This window comes from Ambystoma mexicanum, chromosome 7q (genome assembly GCF_040938575.1).
Source record: "Ambystoma mexicanum isolate Mex_15411 chromosome 7q, UKY_AmexF1_1, whole genome shotgun sequence".
NCBI classification, from domain to species: domain Eukaryota; kingdom Metazoa; phylum Chordata; class Amphibia; order Caudata; family Ambystomatidae; genus Ambystoma; species Ambystoma mexicanum.
Genome location: NC_090941.1, coordinates 1128960416 through 1128975281, shown reverse-complemented (window position 1 = coordinate 1128975281; position 14866 = coordinate 1128960416). Strand labels below are relative to the sequence as shown.

Genomic DNA, 14866 nt, shown 5'->3' with positions numbered 1-14866 from the left:
TTAGTAGCTGTTGGAACCTGTGCAGAGAAAATACAAGTTAGGGCTTAATATCATATATTCAAGCACATAAAGCTTTCAGTTTCTGGACATTAATCATAAAAATGCAATTTTGAATTCTAACAAATTAGTCCAATAAAGGAAATCAATTGGGAATATTTTCTTAAATAGTCCTTTCTGCCTACCCCTACCCCCCAACCCATCCTCAGGTGAGTTTAACACACTTTTAGTGCCAAAAAAGGAGAATTATTTAGAATTCAATTATGAAGTAATCCTCAGGATTATTAAATGTATTAAGACATCTGAAACCCTAGGAGCAGGTTTATTAGCAAATATCACTATCACTGTTTCTCAACAGCCTAAACGTTGTGCCCAGTTTCTTTACCCATTTTTTAATAGTACAGATCTTACCGAGCAAATTCCCCGTTGTTGGAATTAGGCTGTAGTGATCCCAATACACCATAAGCATAACTGATCAGATCTGTGAGAATAAAGGGCAATTGATCTTTCAGATGCAACAAGTAAAATGGTCTCTACAATATCACTGAACAAGCCAGAGCTGGGCTACTAAAAGTAGGATCCTAGCTAAAGAGCACATTTACATTTGGCAACATTGCTCTACATTACATATTCTACTGATAATATATTGTCTTACTAAAATTGCATTATCAAGAGATAAATCATCATATGTAGCTTGTCCTCCTCCTTTGATACTGTTTTGATAATGTTTGTACAGAGTTCATATGGGGAAAAGTTAATAATTGGTGCCTAAATCACCCAACTTTTATATTAAGTTAAATTATTGCATGAAAATACGTTGGTTAAAATACACCTAGATGGATATTTTATGTAAGTTATTGATACAAGCCAAGTCGTCAAGCAAAGCTGAATGTTGGCCTCTTCTATGTGTATAAGGCCAGTCTAAAAACTCTCTTGGCAAAGGTGAAAGCTGTTCCTCCAAGATTATGAACTAAGTCACACACCGATAAAGGCCTGCAATCTTTAGTGAATGCAGCAGCAGAGTTGTCTTCAGTAAATCATTTAACAAATAATATCCCCTCATGGTCAGCATTGAGTTTAAATATCTGGGACCTCAAATAAATAATAAGGCAATGGTTTCATAATATAAAAGAGAGGTACAATTGGGCTCTTCTTGCCTGAGGGCTTGATGGGTCCTGAAAGGAAATAGGGTTCTTTCTCTTTGATCTTGATGCTTATATTACATTAACAAAAGTACATCCCATCCATTACCTATGGTTTGGAAATGCTGACAAAAGTTTTACAGCCCTGGATTAGAGATCCCTAAAAATACCCCCAGTGCATTAATAAGATGAGACCTCGGTCTTGAGTCCTTAAATACCAAATTATACATAAGAAGGGACACTTGATTTTTGAAAATAATGAATACAGAAAAGGACACAGTAACTGATAAACTGAAGGAAACTATTTGTCAGGGTAACAATCTGGAATTGAAATGGCTAAGAACATGAATCTATGTCTGAGAGACCCCTTACCACTTGGTTTCATAAATAAAGTCCTAAAACGTCAAGCAAATCTTTGTGATTGGAAGATTAACATCAGTATATGAGCAACAAAAGAACAAACTCAAGAATGTTTAAGATGTTTGCCAAAATATGATGTACTCAAACATATACTAAGCATTTTTTATTAGATGTGACATATTTCCATAAAATTTAAATTGAATTCATTGGAAACGTTGAAAGTTATTGGACCAAGATTATTAATTGTCAAAGTCAATTAAACTGTAGACTGTGCAACATTCCTTACACTATTGAAACCCTGGTGCATTTAATCAGTCTTTGCCCAGTGTTAGAGAATATAGGTGTATGTTTTCTGAGAATGCAAAGAGCTTTTGATATGATATGATATGGCATTTATAACGTGCCTATACACAGGTGTTCAAGGCGCGACGAGGCAAAGGGGGGAACAGAGGGAAGACAGACAACGATCTTAATAGGCCAGGTGTCAATCAGATTGCGCAAATGGGGGGGGGGGAAGAAAAGTGCAGGACAGCAGGGGGAGGGTAAAGTGCAGTACATGGGATAATATGAACAAGATAAATAAAAGAACGGAAAGTGCAGTACATGGGATAATAAATAAACCAGACAATAAAAGAGCGGCCAGCAGGTGGCAAGTGCAGGGAGAGTGCTGAAGTAAGTGCTGGCGGGGGGACTGTAGGGATACATAAAACAGTCCCCAGGAGCAGGATTGCCAGGGAGGCAGTTCAGACGTGCAACTGGCTGGGCCTGGGCTCAAGATCAGAAGGCGCCAGGTAACCAGTGCAAAATTAGTATATTTGAGGTTGATTATTGCCCTAATTCAGCATTGGACACAAATAGAAAATATATATCTATCACCTGATTCATTTGGAAATGATAACTGTAATGCATTTTCTGGTTTTTATCTTATTTTATGAGAATTGAATCATGATTGTGTTCAAATGGATTGTTTTGTATGCATATTGCTTTATAAAGTTGTTTGTCAGTAAGTAATGTATTATTATTATTATTATGGAATTTCTTGAGGCTGTGCCTAACTGTGAGAAGCAACGGAGCGCTTTACAGAGGTGCACAACTGCACAGATGCATAACGGAGGGCTTTTCAGAGGCAGCAACAGAACAGATATACAGCATGGGGCAGGAGACAGATGGACAGAGAGGAGTGGTAAAGCTACACAGGGTGGTGGGGAGCAGAGGAGCAGATGATGTTTAGCAACTCAGGTGGCGTGGGGGTGACTTGATGATGTAGGCATTGAGGAGCAGAGACTCCTTCAAGAGGTGGGTCTTGAGTTATTTTCTGAATTGAAGTAACGCGGGGGCAAGTCTGATGCTGATGGGGAGGAGGTTACAAAGTCGTGTGGCATCGGCAGAGAAGGCTTCTTTTCTGGTCCTTTCCTTTTGGCAGCAGTGGATTTGAAGTCTGCATGTCTCCTGGCTTCTGATGGTGTACTGACTGCTGAGAAATGCTGAGTTTCTTCGCGAGATAGCTGGGTGACTTGAGGGTGACTGCCTTATAGATGATGCAGCAAGATTTAGAGATAATTTGTGCTTGCAGTGGGAACCAGTGACTGTTGATGAGGGCTGGGGTGATTAGGTCATATCTTCATGAGGCATGCGGCCACGTGCAGGACACTTCTCAGGGGCTCATGGGAGAACAGCAGGAGGCCTTCAAGGAGGGCAATGCTCCCATTCAGGTGGTATAGGAACAGTTCTTAAACGGCAGATCTAAAGCTGTCAGGAGGGTGGAAGAGGTTGACTATCTGCAGGAGGGAGAGCTGATACCAAGCTGTCTGAGTTTTCTTAGCTATGTGTAGGAGAGGTGTTTGTTGATGTGGAACCCAAAGGACTTGAAGCAGGAGGTGAGATTTGGTGTGAAACCCTGAAGGCTCATGGTTGATAGCCAGATCTGTGTGTCTGGGTGTTCGATGTTGTTGGTGAGAATTAGGAATTTGGTCTTGGTGGGGTTGAGCTTAAAGTATGCGCTGGCCATCCAAGATTGGATCAGCGAGAGGCAGGTTTTGAGCCTATGGACGTCCTTGATGGAGGTGATCTTGAGGTATAGCTCTGTGTCATCGGCATATTGGTGGATTTGAGTGTTGTGTGTGGCAGGAGGGCTCCGAGCGGCTCCATCTATGGATTGAAGATCACTGGGGAGAGGATGGAATCCTGCGCGATGCCACAGGTGATTGGTAGCATTGACGATCTAGAGGAGTCTATCTGAAGAAACTGCTGACAGTTGGCACAGTAAGACTTGATCCAGCATAGCACAAGGTCACTGATCCCATGCGCTGATGTAGGGTGTCCCTGAGCACCTGGCTGTCTGCTGTGTTGAAAGCAGCCGAGAGGTGGAGAAGAACCAGGAGGCAGGAGTGGCCACCAACAAGGATGTTGAGGGCATCATTGACCACCTGTATGGTTGATGTTTCTGTGCTGCATCAGGGTCTGAACACAGATTGGTAGGTTTGGAAGAGCTTCTTAGTGTCAATGTGTTGCTGCAGTTGTGTGGCTACCGCTTTCTCGATTATCATACCTAACAAGGGAAGATGGGTGATGCAGTGATAGTTACCCAGGTTATCTGGATCCAGAGTGGGTTTATATAGTAGAGGGAGGATTTATTCTGTCTTTAGGGACTATGGAAAGGTTCCTTGAGTTAGGGAGCTATGGATGATCTCCATGTGGGGAAGGAGAGCTGCTACAGGGAAGGTCTTGCGTATGGATGCTGGGAGGATGTTGTCTGTATGCGATGCAGCTTTGAGAGCTGCCAGGGTTTCTACCGGGTCCTCTGTAGAGAGTGTCTTGAATGCTGTCCAGGGTGTAGAGATTTCACGAGGAAGCACATGAGGTGGGTCTGTGGATGCAGTACTGGTATCTATGTGCTGGTGAATCTTGCTGATTTTGTTGATGGGGAAGGCGTTGATGGCAGTGGATTTTTTGGTGGACTGTGGTATGGCAGGGTCAGGCAGAGGGTTGACACAGTGCTTGACCACTGTTGATATAAGCAAACAGTGGACATTATTGACTTGCGTTCAACCAACCAGAACACTTGGTACAGTAAATAACCATGGTTATGTACTGCATTGTGAGCTTTCTAACATCGGAAGCTTATAAGGACACAGCAGAAACCCTTTATCTGATTAAAAAATGAATCAGCATACAAGTACAATCAATGCAACATACCAGCTGGCTGCTTGAACCACAAGTTCCACTTAGGCAGAAACAGAAACAGCTGCTTGTACCATTTGCTGCTATTTTGAATTTAGCTGTTAGTACCATTTGCTGCTATTTTGAATTTAGCTGTTAGTACCATTTGCTGCTTTTAATTTTTTTTAGCTGTTAATATCATCTGTTGCTACTTCAAAGTTAGTTGTTAGTACCATTTGCTGCTATTTTGAAATTAGCTGCTTGTACCATTTGCTGCTATTTTGAATTTAGCTGTGCCTAGTGACTATCCTGTGCTACCCCTTCCTGCTTCACCCCACATCCTGTCCCCACCATCCTTCCTCCACTATGCCCTCTTTTCTTCCCCCTCCTCCACGACACCTATGGCCCTCTGTGTCTCTCCTATTTTTTCTGTTTCTCCATTGACTATCCTATCCTTCTCACTGAGTATGGTAGAAATACGTTCAAAATGGATCTCTTGTCCTCTAACACTGGTCCCCCTATCACTGACACCTACTCCAGCGCTTCCTCCAGACAGACCCTCACTGACATCCTCTTTGTCATTCCTTTGCCAGACCTTTGGACTCCTCATATGGTCTCTGTGCTCTCTCCCTTCTCTTCCTCACCCATTAATGGTGGCACCCGGTGGGAGGCACTCCTGGGCCCCTTCCACTCCTCTAAGGTAATCATAAATGTCTACTTTAATGACATCGTCATTGTCCAAGGCCCAACCGTTCCAGAGGTGGTGTAGCCTTGATCTTCCCAGAGTAGATTCCTGCTTCTGTCATTCCTATGCAGGCCTACTCCTCTTTTGAATGCCTTGTCTTCAGGCTTTCTCTCTCTCCTGGCCACTCTCTTACCATGGCTACTATCTATCGACCACCTGGTCAGATCTCCTCTTCTTCACTGTGTGAGCGGACCTCTCCTCCTCCCTCCTAGCCTCGACCACTGAACTCCTCATTCTTGGAGACTTCAACATCCATCTGGATGCTTTCTGTCCCTCCTATGGACTTTTTCCTGACCTGTGCGGCTCTCTCTCTATTCCTATTCTCCCCTCTGGCCCGACTCACTCTGCAGGGCACACTCTGGATGCTCTGATCTCTTCAGACCTCCCCCTCTCTATCCCTCTGACCACTCCTGGAGTGATCACTCTCTCCTTTCCTCCCATATTTCCCTCTCTACCCCTCAGGCCAAGCCAACTCCAACACTGCCACCTACCTTCTCGGTCATCCGGCCCATGAAGCGTATGTCAGTTGAGTCTTTCGCTACCTCCTCCACCTCTGGCTGACTCACATCCTGACACAGCCTTTTCCATGCTATACTCTTCTATCTCTGATACTCTTGATGTTCTTGCACCGGTCATGAGGATCTGCTTGAAGCCCAAAGCCAAGTGCAACTCTTGGTACGACTCTGACCTCGTCACCCTCAAACGCAAGTGCAAGGTAGCTGAGCGGAAATGGCGTGCTTCTGGTCCATCCTCTGACAAACTGGCCTGCCGCCTGCTCCAAAGGCAATACCGGCTCTCTGTCTGCACCAAGAAGAGAGCCCACATCGATGCCTGCATCTCTGCAGCATCTTAACAACTCAGCCAAACTCTATTTTTTTTTTTTTTTATTGTTTGTGGTTTGACAACCTTTACAAATTCCATATTGACAATTTACATAGAAAACATTCTTAAAAGACAATTAAAAAATGTGTATCACTAGAACCTCAACAATTCACATACAATATACATTTAACAAAATATAATCCACCTTTCTCTCCCAAGTAAGTAACAACATTACATTTCATCACATGTGCCGTCTTTCATTACAGAACTAAAAAACCATATATATCATTTCAAACACTCAATTATCTTAAAACAATGAAAACCACGGACAAACAAGCAGCTAAATCAGTGTTCCTCCTTCCCGGCACTGAAAAACAATTCTTCTAATGTTTTCAGGCCAACACACAAGGTGCCCTCATGATCTAGATTTCCAGACATTCAGCTGATAGCCTCTACCAGCTCACAATCCTCATCTACACAAATTCTCGGCTTTTTCAGATAATTTATCTTCAATAATTAACAAAAAATGTGTTAAACTAAGAATAAGCGTTTCACTCCTTCCCCACATACATCTTTGCCTAAGTGTTTCCCTACTCATACTAGATTCTGTGTAGAGATGGGCGCCAAGTATATGTTTCCGATCTGCTTCAAAATACATGCAATACACCGTCAGATGTTTCAAAGTTTCAATTGTCATGGGCGTATTGCAGAATCTACATAATCCTCTGTTTAACTTATTTTTATACTGATGCCAGAACATAATCTTCTCATTTGTGAGTTTCTGATTCAAGCGAAATCTTAAGTAAATTTTCCTCGCATAATTACATGGGAAGATAATCTGGTATTTTGGGCCAAAACCCCACTGTCGCGTAAATTTGGCATACTCATAGAAGGATTGATATTTATTAATCTTTTCGATTAACAAACACCAATGGTACCTACAATATTTAGTTTTACAGGACGGTAAACCTACTACCAGGTCCTCATGGCTAATCATAGCACTAGATAACAGTTCTTCCATCTTATTCTTACATTTCAGGATGGACGGAGGATGTCCTTTCTCTATCATAATCGTGAATTCTTCGCATAGTCAATTCTTGGGGGAGCTAACATTTTCCCATAATTAGTGAGCAATCGCCAGTGCCATTTGACCGATAATGGTAGTACACCCAACTCATGGCAAACAATGACATTTGGCGTTGAAAGAGCCAAGCCCAAAGCACTTTTCAGCATTTTACTCTATCACGTCTAAAATACCATCAATTTCATAAAGACATAAATCCAGGGCATATAGCAGAATTGGTTCGATTTTTTGCAAATAAAATTTTAACATCGGAACCATTGAAAATTTCCCAAGTTGGTGGTATATCAGTTTCATCTGTACAGTAAGAGATTTCGCTTTGTTATTCAAGATTGTCTTCCAACCATCAAGAGAATAGGTACCTAGAGAGACCTAGGAATCGAGATACCATTAATACACCATGTAAATTTAGTAGATCTTTTCCGTCCTTCAACAAACATAATAATGAAGGATTTTTCAGGATTAATCTGTAGATTGTGATTACAGGCAAATGTGTAAAATAAATACAACTTCATCTGTAGCCCAAAAGGGGTCCTATCAAAGAACAGTAAATCATCGGCGAAACGTATCCAATTCAGTACAATTGATTCCAATTTCACTGGGAAGATCGACGCCTCCTTCCACTGATCATCCAAATCCAATAGATATAGATTAAACAGGACTGCAGCAAGGTTACAGCCCTGTTTTAATCCAATTTCAGTTGGAATAGAGTCAGTAAGCGCACCTGCTTTAGTAAGACGGATGCGATAAGTTGTGTGTCTTTGTAGGGCAGCAATGATTGAAACAAGCTGAACCGAAAAGCCAAATTTGATCCGTTTTTTCCATAGTAGTTCTCTAATTATTGAATCAAAAGCAGCAGTAAGATCCAAGGCTGCCATGTAGACAGGCCCGGCATTTTGTGATTTGGTCTGCTGGTAGACATGGGCAATAATAGTTGCATTAAGTTGACAACCCATGTACCGACGGAAGCCAATCTGAAATTTAGACAGTAGATTAGAGTTAATGATGTGCTGATGGATACATTGTAATAAAAGACTAGTAAAAATCTTAGCCGAAGCATCCATCAATGCTATCGGCCTAAAGTTCGCCGGTTCATTCATTGGCCCCTTTTTATAGATTGGGATAATAGTTGCCGAGCACCAGGAGCTAGGAATGTGCCCCAGATAATAAATAGCATCAAATTTGATTTTGAAAATCCCCGCCCATAGTTCTGGATTGAACTTAATAAGACATGGCGGAATTCCGTCAGGCCCCGAAGCCCTTGAGCCTTTAGATTTCATGATGGCCATATATATGTCCTCGATAGTCCACGGACATCCACAACTGGTGGGATTAAATAAAGTCATGTCTTCAGACAAACAAAAACCAAGTGGCTTGGCAAACTTTGCTTTAATATGACTAACCCAAGAAACCGCATAGATAGCCGATTCTTCAATCATCTCTGCGTTTCCAAGCAAGATACGAATCATAGCCCACACCTGTCTAGAGTTTTTCTTGAGTAGGAGAGCAATGAGGTTCTGATTATCTCTATTAAATAGCTCATGCTTCAACATTTTTATTTGTTTTTATAGGTCCTAATAATAAGGGCCTTTGTCTCATCAAACTCCATATCGGCTAGATGTCGAACGCTCAGTTGCCTGATAAATTGGTGTTTCTCTTTCCGTAGATCAACCACTTTTTGATTGTACTGATGACGATGCGTGGTCGACCGACTAGAGTCAATGCATGTCTTCATAAGTGACATATGTACAGCGATTCTTATCGAGTTCTGAAACTCTGCCACCACCCAAGATACTCCTGTTAACGACTTACTCAACATAAGTAAGTGGTCCTCTTGAATATATGTGCTAACTTGCTTACACCTTTTGGAGATCCACTTGACCGATAATCGCAATCGATCAAATTCAATAGCAGATAAACTCGTGGCAGCATCGAAGCTAATAATTTTCAATCTAAGGTTAGTATTCAATGCAAAATGATCTCCCCTAAATAAGTTACCAATCAGAATTGGATCAATAAGATGTAGCAATCCTGCTGATACAAAGATATAATCAATCAATGAAGAGCACGGACCTCTTGACCATATATACTGATAGGTTCCTATATCACAAGGGACCATTTGGATATCCCAAGACATAAAATACTCCAACCACTTTATACCATTCGCATATGATTTTTTTTTGTGTCAAAATTACATTGTTTGCCAGCCTTGTCTGCAACTACACAAGTAGCATTAAAATCTCCCCCAATGATTACATTGAAACTTACTTTATTCATAATAGCCTGTTCAAAGATAAAATTCAAACGATTGGTTATCGTTTCAAAAGAAGTTCTAACATCATTCCAATACAAGTTAACTACAATAAAGTCCTGGGATTGTGACTCATTACATGAGATTTCAACCACCAACAAAGCCTCATCAGCCTACAACACAGAGGATTTCAATTTCAAATTTTTATCAATTAAGATAGCAAGGCCTCCAGCCGGACGGCCTAGTGTCCCTCTAACTGCAGACTGATGATAATAATCAAACCCCTCCAAGACTAAGTCACCCGTAATCATAGTTTCTTGGATCAAACATATCCCTGGGCGAGAACCGCTATAAAGTGAAGTATTCCATGACCTCAAGTTGGAACTCCCACATGAGTTCCATGACAATAAGGTCAAACCAAGCTTTTCCTCCTATTTTTTGCCCATAGCGGTTTTGGTTTGGGGAGAATTAGAAGACCCCATGCCCATCATACCTGATAGTGAAGCAGCAAAGTTCATAAATGTTTTCAATACTTCTTCATTAATCAGCGGTAGTGTCATGATGCCTACCCCCGGACATCCGGATCAAGCCCATCAGCCCCGGGAGCAGGCATCCAGACATTTACAAAAACCCCAGCAGCCCCAGCTAGGGGCTGTCTGGGTTCAGTCTTGGCACCGTAGGCACCAGGCTCATAATAAAAATCAGTCCTGGCGCCATATGTGCCAGGCTCATAGACATTACTTACCTCATGCAGACCATGCTGCAAATAAATCCAAGCCAACGTGAGGCCTGGATGGGACTATTTTACTACAGGGACTATTTTTTACTCGGGTGTGGTCCTGGGTAACTTCTTTCCTGGGACTACTTTGGAGGCTATTTAAACCGCGCCCGAACAGCAGCACATGCTTCGTGTTATTCTGCATCCAGCAGCGTGACTCTCACCGTGCCTGCAGCCAGCATCCAGTCTTCTGCCACCCCCGCCTCGAATCCGGAGCTCCTAGAATAAAGAGGAAGAAAAGGACAAGGTTAGAAAACAACCTTATTTCAAATTCCTGACCTGATTCTGGATCCATTTCATCTCCCGACCTGGAAGTACATCAGTCCTGCACGCATCGCTTCACCAGCTCCAGCACGGCGCCATACTCACCAGTTCTCACAGCATCTTTCGATTCGGCACTGTCTCCATCATTTCTTCGCCGTACTTCGGAACCTAGGGGCACAAGAATAACAAGGTGAGCCAAGGGAATCAACAAATACCCCTTACCACCATAGACTTACCTGATTTACCACCGGAGGTATTATTCTCCATATCTTCATATGCCGCATCTGTAAAGAGGGAGAAAAACAACACGTTAACGCATGTAATAGTTACTGGACAGCGTTGGGTAACACAGACTCTTACCTGAATGCCAGCAGCAGCTACGAGACCTTCTTCTCACAAACTCAGTTGCAACTTAAGGAAGGAAGGGGACAAGAGTGAACATCGGGCACATTGAACTCTTTGAACTTGATACTTACCAATCCCGCCTGGGACTTCAGAGTCAATGCTTACTGGAACTCTCCCAACGCGTTCAAACCAGTGAAGTAACTGGTATCTACGCGCCCCTGCAAGACACGCAGGATGGAGAACTCATCTTTTACAAACATAAGGTGAGGTTACTAAGGGGATATCGGAGGTGATTAGTGGGGGAGAGCGAGAACAGTTGGGAGGCCATCACTAAAACCCACAGGTGGCTAATCCCTGTCTCCACTTGCAGGAAAATACTTCTTCGGGTCCAGCAGACAAGACTAGGCAGGCCAGTCCAGACAGTCATCTCTGTACTACGCATCACGTTGACGGAGACCGCAGCTGTCCGGGTCCGATCGACACCCCTGTGGGGTCCAGGTGAGCGTAACAGGTAGAGATCCTGCTAAGGTTGCATTCTGTAGTGGCTCTGGAAGTGTTGCAATAAAGATTTCAGCACATTCATCAGAATTAAATTAAATAGGCCCAATAGTTCTAAATCATCACGCTGTGCCCAAATTAATCTTGCAATGATATGAGAATGGATTGTCCGAGTTGGATTATTATGAGACAGCCGAACCCAGTCAATATCATCGCTTCTTATGGTGCGTAAGGCTGGGATCCCCTGAAAGGCTTTCAACATGGCAGAACGATTTAGGCTCATTTTTGCGGTGGTTGGTTGCCTAGTTTCCCAGCCCATAATAGATGGCATATCTGCGGTTAAAAACATTGCCTCAGTATTGGATAAAGTTTCATAGATATTGGGGTGTGATTCATGTTCCTCAATCTGCGCTTCTGAATTAGATGTATCTCTGATCCTGGTTATATTGTTCTTACAAGGTGACGAACCATGACCTTCAATTTTTGCACCATGGTCAATGGTCGCATTAGGAGCGAGTTCCTTCACCCGTGTATTGGATAACACATCCTGGGAGGATGCCTTATTAGGTGATTCACCCTCCTGCCTAGTATGTATATTTGAGATCGTCTCAGTAAATTTGGCTGGTATCGGTTTGTTCACCAATGTTTTTTTCAAAGGTTTACAGGGCCCTGCCTCTTTAATTTTCTTAGAAGCCTTCTTCATATAAAGGGCCGGAAACATTTTTACCAGATCAGTTTGCTTTTGTTTGACCACACTGCAAACATCCGCCTGAGCGGATACTCCTATCCCATTTCCAGTCTTTTTAATCAATGGCAATGTTCGCTTATGTAGGCTCTGAGTGCCTTCAATATTCAGTAAAGCTCTAGATTCTTGGTTGAGTTGCAGGAGATCAATCTTCTCCTCTTCAAGCGAGGGATCCTTTAAATAAACCTTTAGGGACTCTAGTATAGCCTTAGATGGAATTTATTTGTTCGCCAGCTTTACATTTTTGGCTTGTTTGATCTTACGTTTGGTAGCTCTCAGCAGAAGTCTTTTCTGCTTCCTTGATAATACCGGTTCATGAGCTTGATCCTCTGCCATGATTTCCTTCTCTGAATCAGCGTGTTGATGAACTTTCTGTGCATCATCTTCTAAATCAATTAGGTTGATCAAGGCTGAAGGGCTATCGGGAGACTCATCTATATTTGAACTAGGCAGCGATGGTAGTGGGTCAAACCTCTCATCGGTAGTATGGAGCTGAGCCACCGTTAGTTGTTCAATTGGATTGATCTTTGCTATAGTTAAGAGTATCTGTTGGATGGCCACTGCATTTGCCGCTACCAACTCAGTCAACTGATTTGGAACTGTATCTACAGCCCTGTCTGTTTTTCTAAAGTCAGATACCATAACTGCAGCAAAGGTAGGCATTGGATTTGCCCCCATTCTTGAATCAGCTGGGGTTTGTGAGGCTTTAGTAACTGCAGCAAAGGTAGTCATTGCATTTAGCCCCATTCTTAAATCAGCTGGGGTTTGAGAGGCTTTAGTACACATTTGGATGCGTTCCCTTTTTTTCCCCTTTGAAAGGGCCGCCACAGCATCGCAAGTGAATAAGAGCCCCTCGATTCTGTTAACTTTAGTTAGTAGCTCAGTTGTCATTCCATGCGAGTACATAAGTTGCGCATGAGTATGGTCATGTCCTTTGTCAAGTAGGTTAAGTATTCTAGACAGAACCGGAAACTCAACTCCAACGTCTGAGGACTCCATTAAATTGCGTTCTGCTTCAACTTCAAGTTGAGATAGGCTTGTTTTTGGGTCATCAGGGAGGAGCGGCATCAGTGGAATAGACCCAACTGCCACTTTAGCTAAATCACCAGTGTTTTCTATTTCCAAAGGTGAGCTAGTCTCTTGATTTTTCAACCCCTTTGTAGTCTCATTATTTACCGAATGATCATCAAAAAAAGCATGTACCTGGGCTTGCGTCGCAAGCACATATCCTGAATCAGTGTACACATGCACATCTTCCATATAATATTTGTTAACTTTGACCGGGGTAGAGGGCCCCCTGGAGAAGCGCATTCTCTTATCCAGAAGTGCCTCAATGGCCGGGGCAATAATGGATACATCAGAAAATCTGGGTTTAGTTGTCCTAATGCCCATTGTGGCTAGTAATTCTTCATTTGGTGGGATCACCAGGCCCCCGCACATAGCCCCATTCTCCTGATCTTGATTCATCTCTTTAAACGTATAGGTCTCTGGTATCAGTAAGGAGTCGGTGTTAGAAATCGGTTGTAAAGGCCCCACTTCATTGTTAGGCACCTTTAGTTGGTCCCCCACACTTTGCAATGCATGACCGCTCACATCACCCTGCAATTCAGCACACACAGACGTTCCCACCTCGTTGGAACAGTTAATTTCATTATTAGCTACTTTAGGGATATCTGCCATGACCAAGTGGTTTCCTAATGAATCATTCATATCCTTACTCGTATTATCACAAATCTTCCGCTCACTGCGGAGCCCGTTAACCATGGTAAATACCTCTGCTTAAATGATGGAATAAGACCAAAGCCCGCAGCCTGCGCCCCGCGCACCGTGAACAGTCACCAGTGCTTCTCATACTTCACAAGGTGCCCGCGCGGGTGCGCAGGCTGCTGGCCTTTAGTAGAAACAGATGAGGGCGTCCAAAAACAAGGGGGCGAGACTCAGGAAGGAAGCCTTAGACCAAAAAAGAAAGAGAGAAGTTCAATATATATCAGTGCTTCCCAACGTACAAGCACTCCATCAAACACGCTGTGTGCCGCGTACACTCTACACGCGTACATGCTGGGCACATACGCACGTTTCAAAAGTCACCTTTGTTTATGTCCGAGAAGCCAGGCAACAATGGTGTTACTCGCAACAACCTCCTCCAGCCGTCGTCCCAGCGCAGATTCAACGGCGCTCAGCTGCAAATGCAGTACACTGCCAAACTCGCTAAACCAAGTCCACAGTTGATACTAATGGCAGCACGACGAGACAGTCAACAGTACTTCTCGTACTTCACACGGTGCGCGCGTGGGTGCGCAGGCTGCTGGCCTTTAGTAGAAACAGATGAGGGCGTCCAAAAACAAGGGGGCGGGACCCAGGAAGCAAGCCTTTGTTTATGTTCAGGAAGCCAGGCAACAATGGTGTTACTCGCAACGACGTCCTCCAGGCGTCGTCCCAGCGCAGATTCAACGGCGCTCAGCTGCAAATGCAGAACACTGCCAAACTCGCAAAACCAAGTCCACAGTTGATACTAATGGCAGCACGACGAGACAGTCAACAGTACTTCTCGTACTTCACACGGTGCGCCAAACTCAGCCAAACTCTATATAATCTGCGAGGAGCTGGCCAACCCTATTGCAGTCTATACCTCTCTTGTTCCCTCACAGGCACTAAGCACGCCCCTTGCCTCTCATTTCA

General features: G+C 43.3%; 1 protein-coding gene across 1 annotated transcript in view; it reads left to right on the top strand.

Moving 5' to 3' along the window:
- LOC138528223 (extracellular calcium-sensing receptor-like) overlaps nucleotides 1-14866 on the top strand; it is a 262202-nt gene that overhangs the window by 35411 nt on the left and 211925 nt on the right. The window lies entirely within an intron of this gene.